This window comes from Pseudophryne corroboree, chromosome 2, assembly GCF_028390025.1.
Source record: "Pseudophryne corroboree isolate aPseCor3 chromosome 2, aPseCor3.hap2, whole genome shotgun sequence".
Classification (NCBI taxonomy): Eukaryota; Metazoa; Chordata; class Amphibia; order Anura; family Myobatrachidae; genus Pseudophryne; species Pseudophryne corroboree.
Genome location: NC_086445.1, coordinates 1,003,005,637 through 1,003,018,809, shown reverse-complemented (window position 1 = coordinate 1,003,018,809; position 13,173 = coordinate 1,003,005,637). Strand labels below are relative to the sequence as shown.

Genomic DNA, 13,173 nt, shown 5'->3' with positions numbered 1-13,173 from the left:
CATTTGCAGAACGGGGAATTGCCCCAATACAGACATGGGAGAAATCCGTTGTCTGCGTAATCGCGCTTTTGCGATAAGAATGGGTCTTTTATCGCAACTTGCATAATGCCGCTATTCAGTTGTCTGCAAAAAATAACTGCTGATGATTCTCCATAGGTTTAGAATTTCTTTTCACCACCTCTTGCGCAGATAAACAGTTGGGGAAAATCCCTATTTTACGGTAAAAATGTTGGTATTTGGCTCAGAACCTATGTGAAACCCTCCTTAATGATTAATTAGGCACTTAGGAGTTTTTAATTATGTCATTTTTGGGGTGAAAGTGCACAATAATGGAAATTGGGGCACAAGGTCAGGACAGTCATATTGGGGTACCTTATGATTGGGACAAGTGTTTTTAGGCTTGCCGTGGGACCAGTTTTGACTTTTGACTTCCCCCAGTGATGCGTGAGGCTGGGGTAAGTTTCTGTTCCACCCACACGTGTACCTTTATGAGGTCAGGAAATTGCACTTACAGCCGCAATGCAGAGTATGGAGGCGCTTGGCGAACTGTCGCCCATTGAAAAATCAGCAGGTGCTGCGATAGGATCTTGGCTTATTGTAGGGGGGGGGGGGGGGGTGTTTGTATTTTTCTGCAAGCTCTCATGTTAGGAGCAATCCTGTAACCGGACTGGGGCCCTCATTCCGAGTTGTTCGCTCGCAAGCTGCTTTTAGCAGCTTTGCACATGCTAAGCCGCCGCCTACTGGGAGTGAATCTTAGCTTCTTAAAATTGCGAACGAAAGATTCGCAATATTGCGATGAGACATCTCTGTGCAGTTTCTGAGTAACTCGAGACTCACTCGGCATCTGCGATCAGTTCAGTGCTTGTCATTCCTGGTTTGACGTGACAAACACACCCAGCGTTCGCCCAGACACTCCTCCGTTTCTCCAGCCACTCCCGCGTTTTTTCCCAGAAACTGTAGCGTTTTTTCACACACTCCCATAAAACGGCCAGTTTCCGCCAAGAAACACCCACTTCCTGTCAATCACATTACGATCACCAGAACGATGAAAAAGCCGTGAGTAAAATTCCTAACTGCATAGCAAATTTACTTGGCGCAGTCGCAGTGCGAACATTGCGCATGCGCACTAAGCGGAAAAACGCTGCGATGCGAAGAAATTTACCGAGCGAACAACTCGGAATGACCCCCAGGGGTGCTTTACTATGGAAAGCCTAAGGGGTATATGTACTAAAAGTCGATGTTCGGTTGATTTTTGATCGATTTTGTGTTTCAGGGTCTAAATCACACATTCACTAAAAGATGGTTTTTGAAATCCTTAAAATGTGTAAAAAATAATATGTTTTTTAAGTTGGGATTTTGGGGTATATTAACTAAAATTCGATCTGAGTCGATGTTTGGTCGATTTTTTTTTTCAGGGACTAAATTCCACATTTACTGTTTTTTTAAAACTAACATTGGATATAGAAGCATATTAGTGACCAACAGTAAAGTAATTGAGGCTCTTAGATGGGGTGAAATGGATGATATTTGCATTTTTTTAATAACATTAAATAAAATAATATTGTATTTCAGCTAACTGAATGTTCTAGATTCCTTTGGAGGGTATCAATTTTTGTGTAATTTTAAGCTACTTTTAATAATCAGTTCCTGCAAGGCTAAAAACACCTGTCCCATCCATGCAGCACCCCCTTATTCTGCACTTTGCAAAATATCACCCCAAAAATGATGTAATTTTTAGCTAATTAAAACGTCTCGGTGCCCAGTTAATCATTAAAGGGGGGGGGGGGGGGGGGGGGGGGGGGGGGGGGGGGGCGGCGAAGTCCCACATTTTTAACCTAAAATAGGGATTGTCCTATACTTTTCACCTGTTCAGGGGCTGTGAGAAAAAGCCTTGACGCATCCTATGGAAAGTTGGGGTGGCTAGCGTAATAGGAAAAAACTTGCAGTTGGCCGCGTTACCACCTGTAAAATAATGAATATGCCCCTATATGTATGTGATCTTCTAAACTATGCACACTGAGCTACACATCCTGCTTATCCTAACTGACCCCCCCCCAAGTGCTGGACAGGAATCCTGCTCATCCTAACTGCCCCCCCCCCCCCCCAAAGTGCTGGACAGGAGTCCTGCTCATCCTAACTGCCCCCCCCCCAGTACTGGACAGGAATCCTGCTCATCCTAACTGCCCCCCCCTCCCAGTACTGGACAGGAATCCTGCTCATCCTAACTGCCCCCCCCCCCAGTACTGGACAGGAATCCTGCTCATCCTAACTGACACCCCCCCCCCCCCCCCCAGTGCTGGACAGGAATCCTGCTCATCCTAACTAACCCCCCCCCCCCCCCCCCCAGTGCTGGACAGGAATCCTGCTCATCCTAACTGCCCCCCCCCCCAGTGCTGGACAGGAATCCTGCTCATCCTAACTGCCCCCCCCCCAGTACTGGACAGGAATCCTGCTCATCCTAACTGAGCCCCCCCCCAGTACTGGACAGGAATCCTGCTCATCCTAACTGCCCCCCCCCCCCCCCCCCCCTCCCAGTACTGGACAGGAATCCTGCTCATCCTAACTGCCCCCCCCCCCCCCCCCCCCCAAGTACTGGACAGGAATCCTGCTCATCCTAACTGCCCCCCCCAGTGCTGGACATGAATCTAGACACTAGGAATTCTTTGTGGTACAGTGCATCGCCAAGCAGCAACATGAAGGGGGAATACACGGCATAAGAAGGGGGAAAAACGTAGCATACATTACACGTATGAGTTCATACTGCACATTGCAACTGTACAATAGACTCAACATATTAGACATATTATACATGTAAGACTAAAAACGAAGGCTGCTTGGCAGAGCAGCACCGAGGCAGCCATCCGCGGCGCCAACTAGAACTCAAACAATGCACATTGTAATAACCTCCAGGGGCTGTGTATTCCACCCTCACAAGGTACCAGGTGCGGCAGCCATCTTAAGCGCACTGCGTAGGATTACCCATGGTGGAATAGTCCACCCCTAGAAGAGAACACAAAATGGGGAGATTGCAGAGCCCTTAAGTTCAGAGTAGGGTTCCAATAAAACCATCAGGTCCATGTATTTTTCATCCCATCCACAAGTGTATCAGATAAGGCAGCCATGTTGAGCGCACTACGAAGGTTACACAGTGGGAGATGAGCCATACAAGGGCCAAATGCATTTATGGGAAAACTGACACGTGTGTAGGAGTATGCTATACCCTGCATGGAAAGATCCAAATGAAGCACACCCCGCCCACGGAGGAACCATCCGAGGCAGCCATGTGAGGCGCACTGTGTAGGTTTCTGCTGGCAGGGTGTGCAACCAATGGAGGTACACATTACAGGAATAGCACACAGTGGGGGGAAACTACCCTGTAAGAAGAAAGAAGAGAAAGACACATTTGCAGGAAAACAGTACTAACATTATTTTGTGAAAATAATAAATGTCCTGGTCTCATGAGAGCAGTGCGGGTGGGTGTGAGAATGTGGGGAGCAGTGCGGGTGGGTGTGAGAATGTGGGGTGCACACTAATGTCCAATGGAACTGACCCTGCAAAATCTGGTCCTGATGCGCACGCCCCTCAGTTCCCTGCTCAGCTTGAGGGGTAGTCTTGGGGGGCAGTCATGATGTTCTTGGACAGAGAAGTAGTAGGCATTGGTCCTGGTATTCTCAAGCGTGCTGCCGCCACCTATGCTGTAGTGCAGCTTGGCACAGGAGCGCCCAGTGGTCTAGTGATAACTGACAGGCGTAAATGACCCACCAGGACCAACCTAGCGATAAGATCCGCTCCTAGCTAGAGTGTTAGCTCATCAGTGCAGGCTTCTCCTTTCCACTAATAATGTGATGTAGGATGTGTCCATGTGAATAACAGGCAGCTGGCCGGTAATCCACGGCCATTATTTCAGCCCATATGCTATGTGTTTGTGATGGGATATATGTCTCTATACCGGTGATGAAAGGCGACAGAACAGGGCAGCCAGGACACACAGGCAAACACTCCAGAGATTCCTCCTCACACAACAGGTTTGTAAGTTGCAGGGTTTTGGCTTCTTGACTTTCCAGTGGTATTTGGATAATCCAGGCTGCTTGGATACTCAGTGCTGTGCCGGAGGTTTAATCCCCTCCAGCAGTAATGTGTGTTTACAAGCCCATTGCTTAAAGCTGACTGGGACTGTCTGACGTACACTGTCCCTTTAATTGACAGAAGCCATTTTATTGTTTAACCCGGTATTTCCCAAACTGTGTGCGGGGGCGCCCTGCAGCGCCGCGCGGCTCTTGCAGGGTGCCCCAGGTTGGTGGTCCTGGACCAAAGCAAATTATTTATGGTGAAAGTGATGACTGCAAGGGTGCACGTTTTCACTAATTTGGCTCATATATGGTTAAACAGACAAATGACATTATATCCCGCTTTCAGTCATACTTACCTGCATGGAAGGGGGTATAGAGAGACCTCGACAAGCTGAATTGTTTTCGGGGGGAACATTTCAGGGGTTTAAAAAAAAAAAAAAAAAAAAAAAAAAGACAAATTTTTCTGCCTGGAACGTTCGTCACACAAAACAAAACACTGTATAACATTTGTCGTGTTGCATCAGATTTTAAAAAATCATATACAGGGTCTCCTGTCCACTTTCCCTTTCCAACTTTGTACACAGCGGCTGTGCGGAAATATGCAATAGCCGCAGGAAGCGTCTTGTGTAAAAAGACGCCTCCTTCCAGCATCTCTGATTCGCTGCTGCGTCTGAAATCGCAGGACCAGCTCTGCACAGGCGCAGTGCGGTCCAGCACATACGCAGGTCACGTGAACATCGTATTAGCATCCACCAACGTATCAGACCCTATAAACTGGCTGTAAAAGGGAATGTCATGTGACTTATTTGAATTCATAAAAGTGCAGCACGATGGAATCTATGGGGTAAATTTACTAAGATGGAAGTTCTGTTTAAGATGGGATGTTGCCGATAGCAACCAATCAGATTCCAGTTATTATCTTGTAGAAATTGCTAGATAAATGACAATTAGAATCTGATTGGTTGCTATGGGACCCATCTTCAATAGAACTCCAATCTTAGTATATGTTGACATTAAAATGGTCGACACACAAATGGTCAATACTTGTTTTGGGACAAATCTTGTATGTTTGGTAATATGTGACACCATCAGTAGAAACGTATACGTTCACCACGCTTCGGTCAAGGTGCCTCACTGCCCAATCGTAGTCCACGTGTATAGTTTATCAAGCAAATGTTGGGAAAACGTGAAAAAGTCGATCATTCGTGTGTTGACCATTGTCACGTCGATCTTTTGAGCTCAAAGGTGTGCGCAGTTTAATGAGCGAAAGTACAGGGTCGTGCTGTGGATTCACCGGACTCTGGAGGTCATTCTGACCTAAACGCTCACTGCAGTTCTTCTCAGCGCTCAGGTCAGAAATGCGCCGCCGGCGCATGGCTGACAGCCGTCGGCTGTCGTTGCTTAGCGATCGCCTCTGCCTGATTGACAGGCAGAGGCGGGAGGGGGCGGCACGGGGGTGTTTGCCCGCCGTTTTGTGGGCGCGGTCCGGCTAACGCAGGCATGGCCGAACTGTGCGGCGGGCGGGCCGCAGCGGCTGCATGGTGTCACACGCAGCCGCTGCGGGCCAGTCAGCGACGAGTAGCTGTGCTGGCCGGGAGCTAATCCTGAAGTACAAAAGCATCGCCGCTGTGCACTGCTTTTGTACTTCAGCGACGGGGCAGGGACTGACATGCGGGGCGGACTAGGCCTGTGCTGGGCGTCCCCCCGCATGTCTGTGTTCCTGATCGTAGCTGTGCTAAATTTAGCACAGCTATGATCAAGTTGGAATTACCCCCTCTGTCTAAGGCACTTTGCAGCCAATACTGTGAATATAATCACTCCCATACTGTAGAAGTTTGTACATATATTTGCAACACTTGTCTATTATATTGTTATAATGACCACTTATGCATTTTGTTGGCACTGATTTCCGATGTTCTAGATGATATCGGTGTAAGGTATTCTATGTAAATAGTCACATATTAGTGAGTTACAGGTCACCCACCTATTGCGGAGAATTCTCTGCCCCTCATAAGAACGCACTGTGACCGAACAGCGCCGCTCATTCACTGCACTGAGTAAATATACATCCGCGCCCTGTAGTCCTGAATATGTTTTTCTTCTATTATTTGGCTGTTTTCTTATGCAGAGGGTGTGTCAATGTACAGGTCTATTGGCTTCTAGAGAGAGGTCAGATCTTGACCTGACTGTTTTCCTACTATAAACACTGCGGGGATGAGGGGAGCCGTTCCGCAGATTGCTTCCAGATCCACTTACTCTGCAGGCCACAGGTAAAATAAAGTTTTTTTGTTGGGGGCGGTGGGTGAAGAGGGGAGGGGTGGGTGTATTTTAGATGCTGTCTACTTAGTACCTTGTATACGCTCTGCATAGTGGTAGTACTGAGCCTTAACTTCAGATAGGTTTAATTGTATTTGTTTAATAATATGAGAATGGCAAAAAAATATGGGACATGTAGTGATCTGTATTTATCAGTTTTCTTTTTTTTAAAGAACTTTATGTCTAAAATATGGAAAATTAAATTAGTGATATTTGCGTATTTAAATGTACGTGTTGTAGCAAGTTGTCAGGGCTGAATTGAATTGAGATCAGGCATGAACTATTATTCATTTGTATTTCAAAACTAACGGCATACGATGCTGTGAGAGAGAAGGAAAATGAGTACACAACCTACACGTGTCATCGCACGCATCATGTGTTGGTTTTGCCTTGTAAAGGATTGCTGCGTTAAAAGTACAAACAGACTAGCACAAAGTACTGCACCTCCGGCAGCTTGTAGGCTATCACATTTAGCCCATGGTGTATTAGATTGCTTTTTTTCCAGCCATATAAGGTCACTACTTTTTCTAGGGATAATTTGAGGATCCCAAACACTAATTAATGGTAGAAGTCAGTATAATTATTGTCACGCAGTATCTTATTTTAGACTGCAGGTGACACTGTTGCTGTCTGTAGAGAAGAATGTTGTTCCTCATCTGGACATCTCCCATAGATCCTGGTGGATATTATCAGCCTATATCACAGCTTGACCCCCCCCTCATATATACACAAACACACACATTGTGCCCAACAGGGAAAATAAGCATTGACCCCCACAGGGAAAAAAACACAATAAGCCCCCACAGGGGGAAAAAACACACATGCATTGTCCCCAGCAGGAAAAAAACCACACACATTGGCTTCCACGGGGGGGAAAATACACACATTGGCCTACACCAGTGGTTTACAAACTTTTTTGAATTGCGGTGCCCTAGAGCAGCCGTGGCCAACCTGTGGCTCTTGAGCCGCATGCGGCTCTTTCTTTATTCAAATGTGGCTCCCGACACTCAGTCACCTGACCACAACAGATCCTGGAAACTGGTGCACTCCAACCAGACACACAGCAGTACTACGGCGACTGAAAACTGGGGAGCCAGATACTGGGCTGTAGTGAAATATGAGGGTGGGCTGGAGTGACACAAGGCGGAGCTAGCTGGAGTGACACAGAAGGATCCTGGCAGGAGAGACATAATGGTGGAGCTGACTGGAGTGATATAGGAGGGTGCTGGCAGGAGAGACACAATGGGGAGCTGACTGGAGTGACACAGGAGGGTGCTGGCTGGAGTGACACATTGACACATGGGGGAGCTGGCTGGAGTGACACATGGAGGAGCTGAAGTGTATTATGTGAATATGGCTTTTCCAATATATTTTATGTGGATCTGGAATTTTTAATTATTTTATGCGGAAGTGTCTTTTCCAAAGTATTTTATGTTGATTCTGGCTTTAAAATGTATTTTATGTGGATCTGGCATTTTCATTGTATTTTATACCAGGGGTGTGGCCTAGCAGGCCCAAGGTTACACCCCATTTCTCTATCGTCCTAAGTGGATGCTGGGGTTCCTGAAAGGACCATGGGGGGGACAGCGGCTCCGCAGGAGACAGGGCACAAAAAAGTAAAGCTTTTACCAGATCAGGTGGTGTGCACTGGCTCCTCCCCCTATGACCCTCCTCCAGACTCCAGTTAGATTTTGTGCCCGAACGAGAAGGGTGCAATCTAGGTGGCTCTCCTAAAGAGCTGCTTAGAGAAAGTTTAGCTTAGGTTTTTTACTTTACAGTGAGTCCTGCTGGCAACAGGATCACTGCAACGAGGGACTTAGGGGAGAAGTAGTGAACTCACCTGCGTGCAGAGTGGATTTGCTGCTTGGCTACTGGACACTAGCTCCAGAGGGACGATCACAGGTACAGCCTGGATGGTCACCGGAGCCGCGCCGCCGGCCCCCTTGCAGACGCTGAAGAGAGAAGAGGTCCAAAATCGGCGGCTGAAGACTCCTGAGTCTTCATAAAGGTAGCGCACAGCACTGCAGCTGTGCGCCATTTTCCTCTCAGCACACTTCACACAACAGTCACTGAGGGTGCAGAGCGCTGGGGGGGGCGCTCTGAGAGGCAAATAAAAACCTTATTAGAGGCAAAAAATACCTCACATATAGCCCACAGAGGCTATATGGAGATATTTAACCCCTGCCTAACTTCAAAAATAGCGGGAGACGAGCCCGCCGTAAAAGGGGCGGGGCCTATCTCCTCAGCACACAGCGCCATTTTCTCTCACAGAAAAGCTGGAGAGAAGGCTCCCAGGCTCTCCCCTGCACTGCACTACAGAAACAGGGTTAAAACAGAGAGGGGGGGCACTGATTTTGGCGATATTGTATATATATAAAAGATGCTATAAGGGAGAAACACTTATATAAGGTTGTCCCTATATAATTATAGCGTTTTTGGTGTGTGCTGGCAGACTCTCCCTCTGTCTCCCCAAAGGGCTAGTGGGTCCTGTCCTCTGTCAGAGCATTCCCGGTGTGTGTGCTGTGTGTCGGTACGTGTGTGTCGACATGTATGAGGACGATGTTGGTGAGGAGGCGGAGAAATTGCCTGTAATGGTGATGTCACTCTCTAGGGAGTCGACACCGGAATGGATGGCTTATTTAGAGAATTACGTGAGAATGTCAACACGCTGCAAGGTCGGTTGACGACATGAGACGGCCGACAATCTATTAGGACCGGTCCAGGCGTCTCAGAAACACCGTCAGGAGTTTTAAAAACGCCCATTTACCTCAGTCGGTCGACACAGACACAGACACGGACACTGAATACAGTGTCGACGGTGAATAAACAAACGTATTTCTCATTAGGGCCACACGTTAAGGGCAATGAAGGAGGTGTTACGTGTTTCTGATACTACAAGTACCACAAGAAAGGGTATTATGTGGGAGTGGAAAAAACTACCTGTAGTTTTTCCTGAATCAGATAAAATAAAATGAAGTGTGTGATGATGCGTAGGGTTACCCCGATAGCAAATATTGGCGTTATACCCTTTCCCGCCAGAAATTAGGGTACGTTGGGAAACACCCCTTAGGGTGATAAGGCGCTCACACGCTTATCAAGTGGCGTTACCGTCTCCAGATACGGCCGCCCTCAAGGAGCCAGCTGATAGGAAGCTGGAAAAATATCCTAAAAAGTATATACACACATACGGTGGTTATACTGCGACCAGCGATCGCCATCAGCCTGGAGATGCAGTGCTGGGTTGGCTTGGTCGGATTCCCTGACTGAAAATATTTTATTCATGTAGAGCATTTAATAGGATGCATTCTATATATATGTATGTGAGATGCACAGAGGGATATTTGCTCTCTGGCATCAAGATAAGTGCGTTGTCCATATCTCCCAGAAGATGTCAGGGACACGACAGTGGTCAGGTGATACAGATCCCATACGGCAGATGGAAGTATTGCTGTATAAAGGGAAGGAGTTATTTGGGGGTCGGTCCATCGGACCTGGGGACCACAGCAACAGCTGGGAAATCCAACCTTTTTTACCCCAAGTTACATCTCAGCTAAAAAAGACACCGTCTTTTCAGCCTCAATCTTTCCTTTCCCATGAGGGCATGCAGGCAAAAGGCCAGTCATATCTGCCCAGACATAGAGGTAAGGGAAGTAGACTGCAGCAGGCAGCCCTTTCCCAGGAAAAGAAGCCCTCCACCGCGTCTGCCAAGTCCTCAGCATGACGCTGGGGCCGTGCAAGCGGACTCAAGGTGGGGGGGTAGTCTCAAGAGTCTCAGGGCGCAGTGGGATCACTCGCAAGTTGACCCCTAGATCGTACGAGTATTATCCCAGGGGTAAAGATTGGAGAGTCGAGACATCTTCTCCTCGCAGGTTCCTGAAGTCTGCTTTACCAACGGCTCCCTCCGACAGGGAGGCAGCATTGGAAACAATTCACAAGCTGTATATCCAGCAGGTGATAATCAAAGTACCCCTCCTACGACAAGGAAAAGGGTATTATTTTTCCACACTATATTGTGGTACTGAAGCCAGACGGCTTGGTGACACATAGTCTAAATCTAAAATGTTTTGAACACTTACATAAAAGGTTCAAATCGAGATAAAGTCACTCAGAGCAGTGATAGCGAACCGGAAAAAAGGGGACTATATGGTGTCCCTGGACATCAAGGATTACCTCCATGTCCAAATTTTGTCCTTCTCATCAAGGGTACCTCTGGTTCGTGGTACAGAACTGTCAATATCAGTTTCAGACGATGCCGTTTGAATTATCCACGGCACCCCGGGCCTTTTTACCAAGGTAATGGCCGAAAAGATGTTTCTTCAAAGAAAAAAGGCATCTAAATTATCCCTTACTTGCACGACCTAAAAAGGGCAAGTTCCAGAGAACAGTTGGAGGTCGGAAGAGCACTATCTAAAGTAGTTCTTCGACGGCACGACTGGATTCTAAATATTCCAAGAATCGCAGCTGTTTTCCGACGATACGTCTGCTGTTCCTAGGGATGATTCTGGACACGGTTCAGAAAAAGGTTTTTCTTCCCGAGGAAAAAGCCAAGGAGTTATCCGACCTGTCAGGAACCTCCTAAAACCAGGAAAGGTGTCTGTACATCAATGCACAAGAGTCCTGGGAAAAATGGTGGCTTTTTACGAAGCAATTCCATTCGGCAGATTCCATGCAAGAATTTTCCAAAGGGATCTGTTGGACAAATGGTCAGGGTCGCATCCTCAGATGCACCTGCGAATAACCCTGTCGCCAAGGACAAGGGTATATCTTCTGTGGTGGTTGCAAAAGGCTCATCTATTGGAGGGCCGCAGATTCGGCATACAGGATTTGATCCTGGTGACCACGGACGCCAGCCTGAGAGGTTGGGGAGCAGTCACACAAGGAAGAAACTTCCAGGGGGTATGGACGAACCTGGAAAAGTCTCTTCACATAAACATTCTGGTACTAAGAGCAATCTAAAATGCTCTAAGCCAGGCGGAACCACTCCTGCAAGGAAAACCGGTGTTGATTCAGTCGGACAACATCACGGCGGTCGCCCATGTAAACAGACAGGGCGGCACAAGAAGCAGGAGTGCAATGGCAGAAGCTGCCAAGATTCTTCGCTGGGCGGAGAATCACGTAATAGCACTGTCAGCAGTGTTCTTCCCGGGCGTGGACAACTGGGAAGCAGACTTCCTCAGCAGACACGATATTCACCCGGGAGAGGGGGGTCTTCATCCAGAAGTCTTCCACATGCTAATAAACTGTTGGGAAAGACCAATGGTAGACATGATGGCGTCTCGCCTCAACAAGAAACTGGACAAGTATTGCGCCAGGTCAAGAGATCCACAGGCAATAGCTGTGGACGCACTGGTAACACCTTGGGTGTACAAATCAGTATATGTGTTTCCTCCTCTGCCTCTCATACCAAAGGTATTGAAGATTATACGGTGAGGAGGAGTAAGAACAATACTAGTGGCTCCGGATTGGCCAAGAAGGACTTGGTACCCGGAACTTCAAGAGTTGGTCACGGACGACCCGTGCCCTCTACTTCTGAGAAGGGACCTGCTACAACAGGGTCCCTGTCTCTTTCAAGACTTACCGCGGCTGCGTTTGACGGCATGGCGGTTGAACGCCAGATCCTAAAAGGGAAAGGCATTCCAGAAGAAGTCATTCCTACCTTGATTAAGGCAAGGAAGGAAGTCACCGCGAAACATTATCACCGCATTTGGCGAAAATATGTCGCGTGGTGCGAGGATCGGAGTGTTCCGACGGAGGAATTTCAACTGGGTCGTTTCCTACATTTCCTACAATCAGGATTGTCTATGGGTCTCAAATTGAGATCTATTAAGGTTCAAATTTCGGCCCTGTCAATATTCTTCCAAAAAGAATTGGCCTCAGTTCCTGAGGTACAGACTTTTGTTAAAGGAGTACTGCATATACAGCCTCCTGTGGTGCCTCCGGTGGCACCGTGGGATCTAAATGTAGTTTTAGATTTCCTCAAATCCCATTGGTTTGAACCATTGAAAAAGGTGGATTTTAAATATCTCACATGGAAAGTGACTATGTTACTGGCCCTGGCTTCCGCCAGGAGAGTATCTGAATTGGCGGCTTTATCTTATAAAAGCCCTTATCTAATCTTCCATTCGGATAGGGCAGAACTGAGGACTCGTCCGCATTTTCTCCCTAAGGTGGTATCAGCGTTTCACCTGAACCAACCTCTTGTGGTGCCTGCGGCCACTGGCGACTTGGAGGACTCCAAGTTGTTGGACGTTGTCAGAGCCTTAAAAATATACATTTCAAGGACGGCTGAAGTCAGAAAATCTGACTCGCTGTTGATACTATATGCACCCAACAAGTTGGGTGCCCCTGCTTCTAAGCAGACGATTGCTCGTTGGATTTGTAACACAATTCAACTTGCTCATTCTGTGGCAGGCCTGCCACAGCCTAAATCTGTTAAGGCCCATTCCACAAGGAAGGTGGGCTCATCTTGGGCGGCTGCCCGAGGGGTCTCGGCATTACAATTCTGTCGAGCAGCTACGTGGTCGGGGGAAAACACGTTTGTAAAATTCTACAAATTTGATACCCTGGCAAAAGAGGACTTGGAATTCTCTCATTCGGTGCTGCAGAGTCATCCGCACTCTCCCGCCCGTTTGGGAGCTTTGGTATAATCCCCATGGTCCTTTCAGGAACCCCAGCATCCACTTAGGACGATAGAGAAAATAAGAATTTACTTACCGATAATTCTATTTCTCGGAGTCCGTAGTGGATGCTGGGCGCCCATCCCAAGTGCGGATTATCTGCAATACTG

General features: G+C 47.6%; 1 protein-coding gene across 5 annotated transcripts in view; it reads left to right on the top strand.

Moving 5' to 3' along the window:
* Positions 1-13,173, top strand: part of HLCS (holocarboxylase synthetase) — a 316,341-nt gene that overhangs the window by 95,202 nt on the left and 207,966 nt on the right. The window lies entirely within an intron of this gene.